Below are 15,520 nucleotides of genomic sequence, written 5' to 3' on the forward strand. Positions count from 1 at the left end.
GGCTGATGTTCTACCAGATTGACGGGCTCACGGTTACCGGCAACAGCACCGGCTTGCTCGACAGCAGAGGTAAGATGTGGTGGAGCAATAAATGCAAACACGGTGATGATGTGAGAAGCCCGAGTCAACTCTTAAGGAATTTATTTAATTCCTCCTTCCATTTGGCAAGTGCCTTTTGATTTATCAATCTTCTTCGGAGAGAAAGTATTTAATGGTCGATATTTTCTTTCAGGATTCTGTAACCTCCTCCTTGACGCCGCCGGCGACCTTGCTGTGCATGCACCTCCGCCGGTGAGCCGCAGCAGCCAGTGCCGCCTAGTGCTCCACAACGTCAGCTGCCGCGCGAGCCCCGGCGAGCTGCTCGCCATCGTCGGCCCCAGCGCCGGCAAGTCCATGCCGCTCGAGATCCTCTCCGGCCGCCTTGAGACCAGCTCCTCCCCTCCTACTGACCTCCACGTCAATGGCTCGCCCGTGGACGCCACGGGCTGCGGCCGTTCGCCGCCTCTGGGGCTACGCCACCCAGCGCGGCGTCGTCTTCCCGCTGCTCATAGTGCGCGAGACGCACCACTTCAGCACGCGCCTCCTCCTCGGCCCGGACGCATAGGACCCCGGCGCGGTTGACGCGCTTGTTGACGACCTTGCGCTCGCTCGCGTCGCAGATGCCAGGGTCAAGGACCCCTGCAGCGGAGAGCGCCGGCGCGTGTCCATCAGTGTCGAGGCCGTGCGCGACCCCGCCGTGCTGGTGCTCGACGAGCCCACGTCGGGCCTCGACAGCGCGGCCGCGCTCCAGATCATGGGCGCGCTCCGGGCCAAGGCCAAGTCATGCGGGTGCACCGTAGTGCTCAGCATCCACCAGCCCAGCGCGCACATCATCAATATGTTCGACGCCGTGCTCCTGCTCGCTGCCAACTCCATGTTCCATCATGGCTCCGTCGATGCACTCCACTCGCTGCTTGCTGGCGCCGGCCTTGGCTCCATCTTCTACGACCTCGGCGATGACAGGGCGACGGAGCGGGTGGGCCAGGTGCACGGCGCGTGTGATGGGGGTGTGCGTGGCGATCGACGACGAGTTGCTTCGGCGGGAGCGGATCGGGGAGGAGTGTCGGTGGGAAGCAACTGTTTTATTACTGGCAATTTTGCAATTAAAACCCTGCTTTCCTACGTATTCAAGCAGCTTAGAGGACCTGGCAGTCAACGCCTCGTGGCTTGAGTTGACCACCGACAAATCAGCGTATACGTACACAAAATCATATATATGGACCGAAGTGAACCCCTAGAGCAAGTATATGGATGGTATTTAATGTATTTTGAAGTACAGTGACTAAAGTGTCAGTCGGCTCAAGTTTTGGGACATATAGTGAATTTTTCTCTATTTTAAATAGGGGCAGATGTGTAACTTCCATCAGACGTGACACAACCGCCCTTCCTGTCAGCCCCGTTCATACACCGTGGGTGCCAACCGTGGGCGGCAAAACACCCTCTCCTCGCCTGAAATAGTTATCGGCAAATATTTGGGAGATGCGAGATTACCGTCCTATCCCCAACCGACGCGATGTCGGAAATTTTAAACGGGGGATAAGTTCGTAACTTTCCTCCATTTCAGAGAAGCGCGTCGCAAAGTTTGAGATCCTCCCCCCTCCCCTCTATTTCCCCATTCATACACCATTGGCGCTAGAACACCCCATCCCCACACCAGCCTCCGTCCGCCACCCCATCCATTGCCGCCGTCCTCCACCACATCCATTGCCACCGTCCTCCACCATGCTGGAGAGCCTACCAAGACCGCATCGTCCACTACTAGAGATGGACGTTTCTCATCCACGACGACAGACCAATAGCCTTGCATCGGGTCCTTTCGCTTCATCGGCGTCGTCGTCCTCTTTGTCGGGGCCGCTCACATGACCTTCTCTTCCACCGCAACGGGACTTATCCCTCGATGCACCCGTCTACCGTCGCAGATCTGCTTCAACGCCACCGACAGCCATCGCACCCCCGATGCCTACACGGCGCCGCAAGAGAGGTGGTACTTCATATCTCCTCAACTTTTCGATCTCAACCACAAAATAGATCTTAACTTGGGTGTGTAATTGGTCAGCTAAATGTTCCTAAATTAGTTTCAAAAATGCATGTTCGCCGCTCGGGTGTGTATCTCTATAGGGTGCCCACGGTGGGCCGGTCCACCCTGGGATTTTGGGTCATCCCAGGCCCCCGATTCCCCTCTGTTCTGCTGCGCGCTTCCGATCTCTACTCGCCCCCAGCCGCCTGCCTCGCCGGCGACTTGCCGTCCCCGGACGACATGACTCTAGGAGGAGACGCCGAACTAATAGGAGGCCAGTAGCCGCTCGCCCAACAGCGTCACCGCTGCCCGGGCGCGCCGCCTTGCCTACCTTCCCAGTCCGCTCAGGGCTCAGGCGTGCAGCACCCACCAAGCCAACCCGATTTATCCTGAGATACATCCTCAATACTCAGCAGCCACTCCTCATCACTCATTTTCTAATTGATTCATTACTCATTAGGTAGGACTGTCATTAGGGTTTGTTGTGTGCTCAATGCTACCTACACTTAATGGCTCAGATGTATTTCGGTAATCTTTAGTACCTCTAAAGTTCACAGGGTTTTCAAGATTCCGGCCCTCGGAACAGAAACTAGTCATTTTGGATTGTTGGTCGTAGTGACATTGACCCAGATTACTATTGCAAGCTAGGTTTGTTGACAATTTTACATGTCTTTCTTACTCATTTGATATAATATCTAATTATTCACATTGATTAGTTGCAAACAATAAGTTCTAGACAAACTTCTTCATTCAGATTTTGGACGGTCTCTTACTGTAGTTATAATTTTGCATACTTGTCCTAGTAAGCTCACAAGTAAATGATTGAGTCACTACATCTATGCTTGCCTTGTCATATTTGTTGTCAATATTCTTTTAGGGTGGACCACCCTATTTCTAAATACTGGAACCGTAGACATGAGTGAATAGTATTTCTCTATGTGATCTTTTCCATCATGTGTGGGTAACGAACACTGCATTGTATAGAAAGAAAGTGTCATTTCTAGCTTTTACATAAGGTTCGATCTTTTACATGGAATACAATCTGCCTACTTGCTTTGTGTCGCACTACCAACAGTCCATCCTTGAAGCTAAACATTACGCCACTCATAATTGCTTAGTTTATTTGTTCAAATACGAATTTCATATGATTCTAATGTTCCTACTTCAGTTTTGAAATGTGTGCCTGCCTGTTATAGAGACATAAGGGGTTTGTATTTCTGTGTGTGGTCTGGTAAGCACGGTTGGGGAGGTGAACTTTGCATATGCAGGGGTTTATAGGGAGACACTCTCCGAGTTGAATCCGCAATGCATTCCATAGATAATCTGACTACTTTTTATGTTTTCATGAATCTCGGATTCTGAACAGCATCACAATGATTATGAGCTTGCGCGCATGAAAAGAATAAAGCAGAACAATGCCATGACTGTCAAACTTGGCTTTAAGGGACTGAAATCAAGTCTGGATGCAATGCAATGCAAATGCTCTCCACCTACAGATTCATGCACAGAATATGATCCTAACAGTGATTCTGATCTAGAGGGAGACCTAAGTCAATGTAGCTCCCTAGTGGAGGAGTCAAAGGAAGATGCCCTATCTTATTCACCCATCAAGGTACTTGCTCTAACTTTCCAAGGTTACATTGCTCGCACATATCTTGCAACTGATGCTTTGCATTGCTTCTACTTTGTTGAACTGCCATTAGCTTAGTTTACACATCGTGTATGTGAATACGCCCTGCCTATCCATTTTCATTACATATTCCATCTGTCATCATACCATATTTATCCATTCAAATGTTGTTCTTGTGTATCAGACGTTCAAAAGGAAGAGGGTGATTGCTGATCGTGGAGGAGCACAAGCAAAGTATTTGGAAAGGTAGCGGCACCTGATAAATCAAATAGCCCATTAGGTGTAGTTGCAATATCACCTGACCCACAAAATACCCCAAGTCTAGCAGACTCTAGCCCTACTACACTGGTCATTTCTGATGCCCCAACTCAGCAGACCCCAACTACAGCAAACAGTATGATTATGCCAGTTGACATAGCACCAGCTGTACGACGCAAAAACCCCATTCCAGCAAAGACTACACCAAATCCAGTTGCCAAATCCCTTTTCGAACCAGAGAGAGCCCCAATTGCAGCAAATAGGACCCATGTTCCATTTCTTCCGAGTTTAGAAGACGAAGCTTATGTTGTTGTCAGGAACTTTGTGCGCATCTTTCCTTCATGGAAAGATTATACCGCAGACACAGAACAATTTCCAGTCTTCCTCCGCAACTTACGCGTAAGTAATGTACTAATGTTATTCATGGTCATTACTGCATATGTTTCTGCTGACAGAAGTCACAAGATTTCATTCTTTTAAATAGGCGAGGAGCAAACTGGATTGTGATGACGAGCAAGGGTTGGTTGCGCTTTTCAAGCACTCGTTGATGAAGTATCGTTCCTACCTAAGGCAAGCGCACTTCGATGGCAAGCCTCTGAACTAAATTTTTGTAAAGTCTCCGGTGCTACATTTATCTGACGGTGACTGGAATAATCTTGTTACACATTGGTCTCGGTTGCAGCGTAAGGTACTGTCTATGATATCACATCACAATTTGAACTACATTTCTGCATTTGCATTAATGTCTCACTTGTACGAAAACTGTTAGCAGAAGAACATTCATTCTCAAGGGACCACAAAATCTTGCAACTATACTGCACACTGCATTGCTCTTGTGAGTACCTCTTGCCCTGTATGACCATACTTACTTTCATAGCTGTTTGATTATGTAGCATCACTCCACATGTTAGCCTCGTAATCGTCCATTTGGTGGACATTATAAGATCCGTATGGACTCTTACATAAATTTAGAATCAACCCAATGCTTTTGAAGAGATTTAGCTCTGCAGTCCTCTTGTAAGGACTGAACGTGGTCTATCACTGTACTTACATTAACAGCTACTCCCTCCGTCCCATAATATAAGAACGTTTTGTACAGTACACCAGTGTTCAAAACACTCTTGTATTATGGGAAGAGGGATTGGTTCATTTTGTAGCATTCTGCATCTTATCTCCCTCGCCCACCATTTACTAAAAAAGATCAGATCTATATTTAATCTTACCAACAAGTAGAATACACAGATAATGCCAGTGCAGAAGTGTAGCCCATTGCTCTTGTCAGTACATTTTGTCCTGTAATGCTTGTACTTCCAGGGATTAGTAGTTGATTATGTAGCATCAGTCTACTTCTTATCTTCATTATCCTCTATCCCTTCCAGTATTATCATATCTATAATTACTCTCTACAAAATGTAGAGTACAGGCAATGCTTATGAAGAAGATTCTGTGCTGAAATTCTTGAGTTATCCTTCCCTTGACATGGAGAAGGGCATTATAAAGCTGGTTTAACTGTTAATGTAAGTCAGTCCTTCTAAAGCCTTTATCCTCAACTGCTGTTTAATTTGCTCATACTCCCTATCGTTTAGTGCTGTTTAGTTTATTGTTTCTACCAAAATGCATGTTCGTAAGAATCGTAAGTTCTAAGTTTTACTTGTAAAACCAAATTCCTTACTCATACCATGCACATTACTTAATACTCCCTATATGTATGCTTGTTTTTGTGGATCTATAATCCAGTGTGTGATGAAGCAGCCCACGTTTTCACCTTGTCATCTCCTGTTTTATCTTACTTATGTGGCTGATGATATGAACAACATGCCATGCACATTATCCAAAATAGATACAATTATTTTCTTTACCCTTCATCTATGCTTGTTATGTTGACATGGTAATCCAGTAGTGTGGTGAAGCTCCCCGCATTATGAACAATGCCAAATTATGCTATTGATATTTTGAACTTACTCTATATTTTTCTAATTTGAAATTGGATAGAATTGATAGAACAGTTATCATCTTTGTTTATACACATGCAAAACTTGTCATCTCTGTGCTTTGTTTCAGGGTGATATGCCTGATGGCATGCACAAGTCTGCTGAAGGCTATGAGACTGTAACACCCACGATGCGGCTATATGTCCCACATGTCGAGGCACGACTTAGAGGCATAACCGCATGGTGGTTTTGTCGCAAGAAGGGCCATCTTCACACAATCCCATGTAATGAACAAGAATGGGATAAAGAGTTGGCTTACAATCGCCACTTCACACAATACATGAATTAAACATACATCATCAGAGTACACACATAGTCCGACTACGGAAAAACAAATGAAAAGGAAGATAACCCAACTGCTAGATCCCCGATCGTCCCAACTGGGCTCCACTACTGATCAACAATAAAAGAAACAACACAACAAACACAATCTTCATCGAGCTCCCACTTGGGCTCGGTTGCATCATTTGCATTGGGATCGACGGCACCTGCAACTGTTGTGATAGAATCTGTGAGTCACGAGGACTCAACAATCTCACACCCGCGAGATCAAGACTATTTAAGCTTATGGGTAGGAAAGGGGTAAAGAGGTGGAGCTGCAGCAACCACTAAGCATATGTGGTGGCTAACATACGCAAAATAGAGCGAGAAGAGAAGCAATGCACGATCATGAAGCTAGAAGTGATTAAGAAGTGATCCTGAAACTACTTACGCACAACCATAACACAAGAACCGTGTTCACTTCCCGGACTCTGCCGAAAAGAGACCATCACGGCTACACACGCGGTTGATGTATTTTAATTGAGTCAAGTGTCAAGTTCTCTACAACCGGACATTAACAAATTCCCATCTGCCTATAACTGCGGGCACGACTTTCGAAAGATAATACCCTGCAGGGGTGTCCCAACTTAGCCCATTATAAGCTCTCACGGTCAATGAAGGATATTCCTTCTCCCGAGAAGACCAGATTAGTCTCGGAATCCCGGTTACAAGACATCTCAACAATGGTAAAACAAGACCAGCTAAGCTGCCCGATGTGCCGACAAATCTGGATATGAGTTGCACGTATCTCGTTCTCAGGGCACACCGGATAAGTCAAGCTACGAGTAAAACCAGGCCTCGAGTTTCCCCGTGGTGGCCCCGCAGGCTGCTCGGTTCGGACCAACACTCAGAGGAGCACTGGCCCGGGGGGTTAAAATAAAGATGACCCTTGAGTCTGCAGAACCCAAGGGAAAAAGGCTTAGGTGGCAAATGGTAAAACCAAGGTTGGGCCTTGCTGGAGGAGTTTTATTCAAAGCGAACTATCAAGGGGGTCCCATAAATCACCCAACCATGTAAGGAACGCAAAATCCGGGAACATAATACTGATATGACGGAAACTAGGGCAGCAAGAGTGGAACAAAACACCAGGCATAAGGCCGGGCCTTCCACCCTTCACCAAGTATATAGATGCATTAATTTAATAAGAGATATTGTGATATCCCAACATATCCATGTTCCACCATGGAACAAACTTCAACTTCACCTGCAACTAGCAACGCTATAAGAGGGGCTGAGCAAAGCGGTAACATAGCCAAACAATGATTTAATAGGAAAGGTGGGTTAGAGGCTCGACATGGCAATAAGGGAGGCATGATATAGCAAGTGGTAGGTAGCACGGCATAGGAAAAGAGCGAGCAACTAGCAAGCAAAGATAGAAGTGATTTCGAGGGTATGGTCATCTTGCCTGAGATCCCGCAAGGAAGAAGAATGAGTCCATGAAGAAGACAAACGGACGAAGTCGAACGAATCCTTACAAACGCGACGTTATCGGAACTAACCCGAAGAGGCAACACCGGAAAGAAGCAAACAACATGGTAAACAACCATCACATAATCATGGCATGATGCGCAACCAAGTATGATGCGTGTCCGGTTTAATGAGGCGTGACATGGCAAAGTGCAACAAACAACACTTCGAATTAACTGGAGCTCAATATGCAACAAGTTGCATATTAATGAAACACCACAACAAATATTTAGATCTCACTCGTTTATGAACCCAACAAAGTTAAATGTTGATTAACATGGCAAGAGGTGAAGCATAATTAAACTAACTATTTAGGCAAGTTTAAATGAGGCCGGAAATAATAAACAACAATTCCAGAAAGACCTCATGTGCAAAATATGGATTTGGTACTGTTCTGCCCTATACACAATTTTAGAGTTATTAAACATGCAAAGTAAAGCCACCATGTTAAACTAGGCATTTTTTACCCCCATTTACATAAAAGATTATTAAATTTGGAGCTACGGTTATTTAGTTATGAAAAAATCATTTTAGCATGGCAATAGAGCAAAATTAATCAAACAACATTTTAAACATGTTAAACATGGATGAAAGTTGGATATTATAAAACTAGACAAGATTCTAAGCATTTTTCATATATGAAACATTTTAATACGATGCTCGGTTAATGAGTTATTATATGCATGAAGTATGAGGGTTTTTCTGCAAAACTGGAAATCCTGGAGTAAATAGGAAAATAGTTGGACGAAAAAAAACATGTAACGGGCTGGATCTGGAACAGAGCTAGGGAGCTGCTCACATTGGGCCTCGGCCCGTTCAGAGAGGAGACAGGCTGGTGGAGAGGCTGGGCCTCAACGCCTTGCTGGGCCATGATGAGGCACAAGGCGAGGCCGCCCCAGGCACTCGATCGGGACGCAGCAGCGGCTGGTCAACGCGCAGGGCGCGGGACGAGCGACCTGCTCGTTGTAGAGGAAGCAGAGGCCACGGCAGGTGATGGTGAGGCAGGGGACTTGGCGCGGCGGCGAGGAGCTTGGCGGACGGCGGCGAGCGGCGCTGGGCATCCCTTGCTTCGGTCGAAGATGGAGCGCCGGGATCGGAGAAATCATCTACTGAAGCAGCGGTCGGTCCGTGCACGAGGTGAAGATGAGCAGGGGCGATGGAGTTCTTCAACAGGGGGAAAGCGGAAGGAGGCGCCATGGAAGAGCTCCTGCTCGTTTCGGCGACCAGCAGGCGCGGAACTGGGGCGCCTCGGTCTGGAGCAGGGGAAGCAGAGGTCGGCGACGCGTCTGAGGCGAGGGAGGAGCGCGGGCGACGCGCTTGAGGGCCGGCACGGTGGCCTCCATGGCCGGCGGACTGCAGTACGCGCAAGGTGAAGGGCACTGTCGGTGTCAAAACCGGCGGATCTCGGGTAGGGGGTCCCGAACTATGCGTCTAGGCGGATCGATTGTAACAGGAGACAAGGGACACGATGTTTTTACCCAGGTTCGGGCCCTCTCGATGGAGGTAAAACCCTACTCCTGCTTGATTAATATTGATGATATGGGTAGTACAAGAGTAGATCTACCACGAGATTAGAGAGGCTAAACCCTAGAAGCTAGCCTATGGTATGATTGTTGTTCGTCCTATGGACTAAAACCCTCCGGTTTATATAGACACTGGAGAGGGTTAGGGTTACACAGAGTCGGTTACAATGGAAGGAGATCTACATATCCGTATCGCCAAGCTTGCCTTCTACGCCAAGGAAAGTCCCATCCGGACACGGGACGAAGTCTTCAATCTTGTATCTTCATAGTCCAGGAGTCCGGCCAAAGGTCATAGTCCGGCCATCCGGACACCCCCTAATCCAGGACTCCCTCAGTAGCCCCTGAACCAGGCTTCAATGACGACGAGTCCAGCGCGCAGATTGTCTTCGGCATTGCAAGGCGGGTTCCTCCTCCGAATACTTCATAGAAGATTTTGAACACAAGGACAGTGTCCGGCTCTGCAAAATAATTTCCACATAACACCGTAGAGAGAATAATATTTACACAAATCCAATTTGCTGACGTATTCTGCAGCGTGCCATCAAACCACGGCCAAGCCTTTATTCGAATCGTTTTTACTGTCCCACCTCAGTGCGTTTAGCGAGGTGGTTTCCTTGGCATGTCTTGCCAAAGCAGAGATTGTGTCCCCTTATTCCGGGATTCTCATCAATACGGACGTGGGTAACCCAACCGTGCCATTAATTTACGGCGCTTGGGAGATAAGCGAGTTTTTCCAAGGTGGTGGGGACGCATAGTTTCGTCCGCCATATAAGGGGATAAGGATCCACCTTTTCCATCTACGCCTTCTTCCTCCTTTGCTTATCCATTTTCGCGCACTCGAGCTCCAGCGCCGAAGTCCGCACATCTCACCTCGACCATCTCCAGCCATGTCTGGAGCGGGAGGTAAGTGGATGGTTTCCTTCGTCATGGAGGGACACATCAAGCAGCTGAGGAAGGCCGGATACTTGTCTAATGACATCGCGCACTGGCTTCCCGACAAGGGGCAGCTCATCCCCACCCCCAGGCCCCATGAGAGGGTGGTGTTTCTCACCCACTTCCTCCACGGACTAGGTTTTGCACTTCACCCATTTGTCCGGGGGCTCATGTTCTACTAAGGCCTGGATTTCCACGATCTGGCCCCAAACTTCGTCCTCAACATCTCGGCGTTTATCGTCATGTGCAAGGCTTTCCTCCGCATCAAGCCCCACTTCGGCTTATGGCTGAAGACCTTCAATGTCAAGCCGAAGGTTGTGGGCAGCCAACAAGCAGAGTGCGGAGGCGCCATGGTGGGCAAGATGCCCAACGTTACATGGCTCAAGGGCTCCTTCATGGAGACCATAAAGGGGTGGCAATCGGGGTGGTTCTTCATCACCGAGCCGCATGACCCTAAATGGGCAGTGGCCCCCGAATTCTGATCTAACTTCCCTACAAGGCTCACCTCCTGGAAAGAGACGGGCCTGTCATGGGGTAATTCAGAAGAGAGGACCGGACTCCAATCCTGCATCCAAGACCTGGTGAACAAAAAGCTCAAACTCGTCAATGTAGTCCAGGTCATGCTCATCCCCCGGATCCTCCTATGCCAACAACAAGCTTTCAGCTTGTGGGAGTTTGATCCAGCGCAGCACCAAACCCTGAGTAGGCTCTTCGACACTATGTACGAAGATGCCTAGAAGGTGCTGTTCAAGGGCGCGGAGGCTCCCGCATCCGCTACCGAGGACGCGGATTCAGCGCACAGCATCAAGCCAACGTGGTAAGTTATTTTGCCCTTGACGGGACACTTGTTTTCATAGTTTGACTCTATGCGGGATCTAAACTCCCTTACCTTTGACAGGATTGGTAGAGGACGTCCGGGCAGATTGACTGTCTGGCTCCCTTGCCAGAAGACCCAGCGGATGCCCACTTGACGGGGCTGCTGGCCCCGGCACCTTACGCGGTGCCAAAGAAGAAGGCCAAGAAGCAGGCCACGGGAACTCGAAAGAGTTCCCAGCGCCAGGTGGTGCTGGACTCATCGTCCGATGACTCCGAGGCGGACTCCTCCCGTGAAGACGAGGAGGAGGAAAGAGAGGTCTCTCCCCCAGCGGGGGGAGAGAAGAAAAGGAAGGCCGCCCCAACTGGGGAGGCCGGAGGGTCCAAGAACGGAAGGACCCTCCCTCCGGACTACTCCACCTACACCGACGACGGCGAAGAAGAGTGGCCACCCAAGGCCAAGCCCCTGTCGAAATCGTAAGTCTCAGGATACCAGAGTAACTCATGGCATTCCGTTGTTGCACAGTACCTTCTGACGTCGGATATAATCATGCAGTCCGCCCAAGGCCGGGCTCGACGCTTCGTCGAGCGGTTCCCTGGGTTCGTCGGATGTGAACAACACTTCACTTCCGACCGCCTCCTCTCCTCGCGCCGCGGATGACGCCGAGGTGGCGTCCCAAAAGGAGCCAAGCCAGGAGGAGATGGTCCTGGAGGCGCAGCAAGGTGACCTCCCGGACTCCAGGCGAAAAGGGGATAAAACCCCTAAGGGCTCTAAGTCCGTCCCTAGGCCGGACGCCGCACCAGAACCATCAACGGTTCTGGCATCCGTCAGGCGGCCCCTTACTAAGAAGGGCAAGCCTACGACGCTGGTGACCTCCATCCAACCAGAGGCACCGGATAATCTGCTTGAGGTGCTTAACGGCGCCTTCATCGACGAGGAGCACCATACTATTATGAGTGCGGTGATCCAGAAGGTTTAGTCCGCCAAGAGCGGGCTGACCGAAGCCTGTGCCAGCCTCCTAATAGGCTTTGAGGTACGTATTTAAGATATGTAAAAATATTACCGCATAGACAGTAGCCCCTGATGCTCATTTTGGTGTTCGGAAAGAAAAGCCGAACTGAGGATCGAAAAAGACATACGTAGGAGTCTAACATAAGTGTGTCAATATGGGAATGCAGGCTGTGCTACTGACTACAGAGGTGAATGTATTGAAGCAGAGCCTCGAGCGGTCCGAGGACGAGCTCGGCCTTGCCAAGAAGCAGCTCGAGGACAAGGAAGGTGAGTAATACCTTATGCAAGTATATAAAAAATGTGGTTGCAAAAAATGATGACAGGATCAACGTGGGTATGCAAGGGCCACGAACGAGGTGGCGACCCTGAAGGAAGCGCTGTCCAAGGCCGAAAACAATGCGGCCGTGGAGCGCACCGAGTGAGAGAAGCAGGAGGCGCGGGTGGCAGTGGTGCAGCAAGAGCTCCGGGTTCTCATGGAAAAATACGAGAGTTTGGAGCGTGACTCGAAGACTCGAGAGTCCGAGCTCGCCTCGGCGCTTGAGAGCGCCAAATCTGCCAAGGCCGAAGCCCAAAAAGCCCTCCAGGAAATTGAGGTGATGAAGAAGATAGCGGTAGGTAAGGCATTCTTTATGCAAAGCAAGCACGCGAAAGTGAATTACTTGTTACTTACCAGAGTCCGGAGCTCTCCAGGAGCATTCGCAGATCTTCCCCGGAGTGTGTCCGATGCAGCCGCATTCTACCGAGCCGAGGAGGGAAGCTCGACGGAGAAGGTGTTCTGGTCTCAGTATGCTGAGGCCGGACACCCGGTGCCCTTGAGCGACCAGCTGAAGCAGCTGGTCGAGCTCCATAAGGTGGCCGAACAGGCCATGAAGGGTCTCGCAGTCCGGCTGTGGCCCGGGGAAGCCATGCCTGGAAGCTACTTCGGGCTGGTAAGGTGGCTGGTGGATGCCTGTCCAAGGCTTGAAGTCATCAAGCGCTCTGTATGCATCGAAGGTGCCCGTAGGGCCCTTGCCCGTGCTAAAGTGCAGTAGGGTAAGATGGACGCTGAGAAGCTTGTGACGGATGGACCACCGCCGGGCAAGGAGCATCACAAGCCCGAGATGTATTATGAGGGCGTCCTGAAGGGTGCCCGCCGTATCGCGGATGAGTGCCCCAAAGATGTAATTTTTGAGTAAACTCGCATTTGTGATCCTGTACACTGAAAACTTGTTTCATATGCGCTAAGCAACGCTTTTGAATTTAAAATATTACCTTCTGTGCGGCCGTTTCTCAAAATTGAGAGATGGCGAGTCGTTGGCTTCTGCTCCCATGCCGCGAGTGCTGGGGTGTCCGGGATAAACTTGAGCGCTCTTTTTCCCATTATTGGGTCCTTCGAGGGAGGCGCTCAACACAACGAACAAGGCAATCGGACTATAATGCTTGAACACTCTCACTTAGCCATAGAATTCTATAATTTTAAATTTCGGTGAAGCCCCTAGTATTCGAAAGACCGAGTTCGGGGCGCTATCCACGCCTAGGCCGGACAAAGCCGACTCCTCGCTCTAAGCGGCATAAGTCTTTAGGGACTCGAAAACCTCTCGAATAGCGACCAGCTCTCGCCTTATCATGATGGTCAGTTTTAGCTTTCTCCACTGAGGTGCTCAGCCCGGCTCAATTGGGGCACAATCGCAGTGGTTCTCCCAGTGGTACCTTAGCCGATATGACGGAACGTAAGGTACCAAAACATGGGAGCCGGGCAAACCCAACTATTGACCCAAGACATGATTCGGAGCCGATGCATATAATGCTATAAGTTCGGGGTGCCGCACTCATGAGAGTGTTCGGACTTCTCACACCATATTTTGTGGTGCGTAAGCCCCTGGTGTACTGGCCGTACCAAAGTGTACGGTTGCATAATGTCATAACTGGACATATTTTTATGTATAAAAAAGATAATGTAATAATAGACAGAAGCTATGCATTGTTTATTCGAAAAGCCTGCGATAAAAGCGGAATGATACAAATAGTGCGATACGCAAGAGATGGGATGATTTAACATGTCCCCCCTCCAGGGGCGAGCTGTGGGGTTATATGTGAAACAAGTATACTACTCGTTATAGAGATCACCTAGACACTCGACGTAGCTTTCTGCCTCCCTGGCTGTTGCATCATGTGTTTGGTGATTATGCTGCCGGACAGGCCTTCCGGAAAGTGGAGTCCTGAAAGTAAGAAAGAAAGAAAAAAATAATGACCAAATCGGGAGCCCCTTGTGCGGTTGAGCCGTATTTTGAGCATGCCGTGGTCGTGTCCCTCCCCCTATGCCCATGGTATTTCCAGAGCGTAGTTATGTACGCACAGTACTGGTTTCGCAATTTCGCAAGGGCTAGGGTGAGGGCCGCATTGCTACGCGTGCTCGGAATGTGCCAGGCGGTCTTGTTGTAGGTTACTCTGGGCGCGCTTGACGGTGTCCGGACGTTTAATGGCCGGACTGGAGAATTGCCTTGACAGGCTACTTTGTTCTTCCACCGCGAGGGCCGCCGTATGCTCCTCCGTCCGGAGAGAGCGTTCGGTGTTTCCATTGACCGTAATGACTCCTCGAGGGCCTGGCATCTTGAGCTTGAGGTATGCGTAGTGCGGCACCGCATTGAACTTTGCAAATGCGGTTCGTCCGAGCAGTGCGTGATAGCCACTGCGGAACGGGACTATGTCGAAGATTAACTCCTCGCTTCAGAAATTATCCGGGGATCCGAAGACCACCTCAAGTGTAACTGAGCCTGTACAGTTGGCCTCTACACCTGGTATGACGCCTTTAAAGGTCGTCTTTGTGGGTTTAATCCTTGAGGGATCTATGCCCATTTTTCGCACTATATCTTGATAAAGCAGGTTCAGGCTGCTGCCGCCGTCCATAAGGACTCTAGTGAGGTGAAATCCGTCAATGATTGGGTCTAAAACCAATGTGGCGAATCCGCCATGGCAGACGCTAGTGGGGTGGTCCCTTCGATCAAAAGTGATCGGGCAGGAGGACCATGGGTTGAACTTTGGGGCGACTGGCTCAAACGCATATACGTCCCTGAGTGCACGCTTCCACTCCCTTTTGGGTATGTGGGTTGCGTATATCATGTTCACCGTCCGCACTTGTGGGGGGAAACCCTTATGTCCCCTATTGTTCGGCGGCCGGGGCTCCTCCTCGTCATCGCTATGCAGCCCCTTGTCATTGTTTTTGGCGTTTAACTTGCCTGCCTGCTTGAACACCCAACAATCCCTGTTGGTGTGGTTGGCTGGTTTTTTGGGGGTGCCGTGTATCTGGCACGAGCGATCGAGAATTTGGTCCAAATTGGACGGGCCCGGAGCATTTCTTTTGAATGGCTTTTTCCGCTGACCGGGTTTAGAGCCTCTGAATCCGGCATTAACTGTCGTATCCTCAGCATTGTTGCCGTTAATGCAGCGCTTTTGCTTGTTGCGACGCGACCTGCCTATTCTGTCCTTGGTATCCGAATTACTAGGGACCTTGGTCATGTTATTGCTACGAGCTGGCCA

At 49.5% G+C, this 15,520-nt stretch overlaps 1 pseudogene; it reads right to left on the reverse strand.

Annotated features, from left to right (window-relative positions):
* Window positions 1–228: 228 nt before the first annotated feature.
* Window positions 229–8,920, reverse strand: LOC123158155 (uncharacterized; annotated as a pseudogene).
* Between the last annotated feature and the right edge of the window lie 6,600 nt (window positions 8,921–15,520).

The sequence above is a fragment of the Triticum aestivum genome, chromosome 7B, assembly GCF_018294505.1.
Source record: "Triticum aestivum cultivar Chinese Spring chromosome 7B, IWGSC CS RefSeq v2.1, whole genome shotgun sequence".
Lineage (NCBI taxonomy): Eukaryota > Viridiplantae > Streptophyta > Magnoliopsida > Poales > Poaceae > Triticum > Triticum aestivum.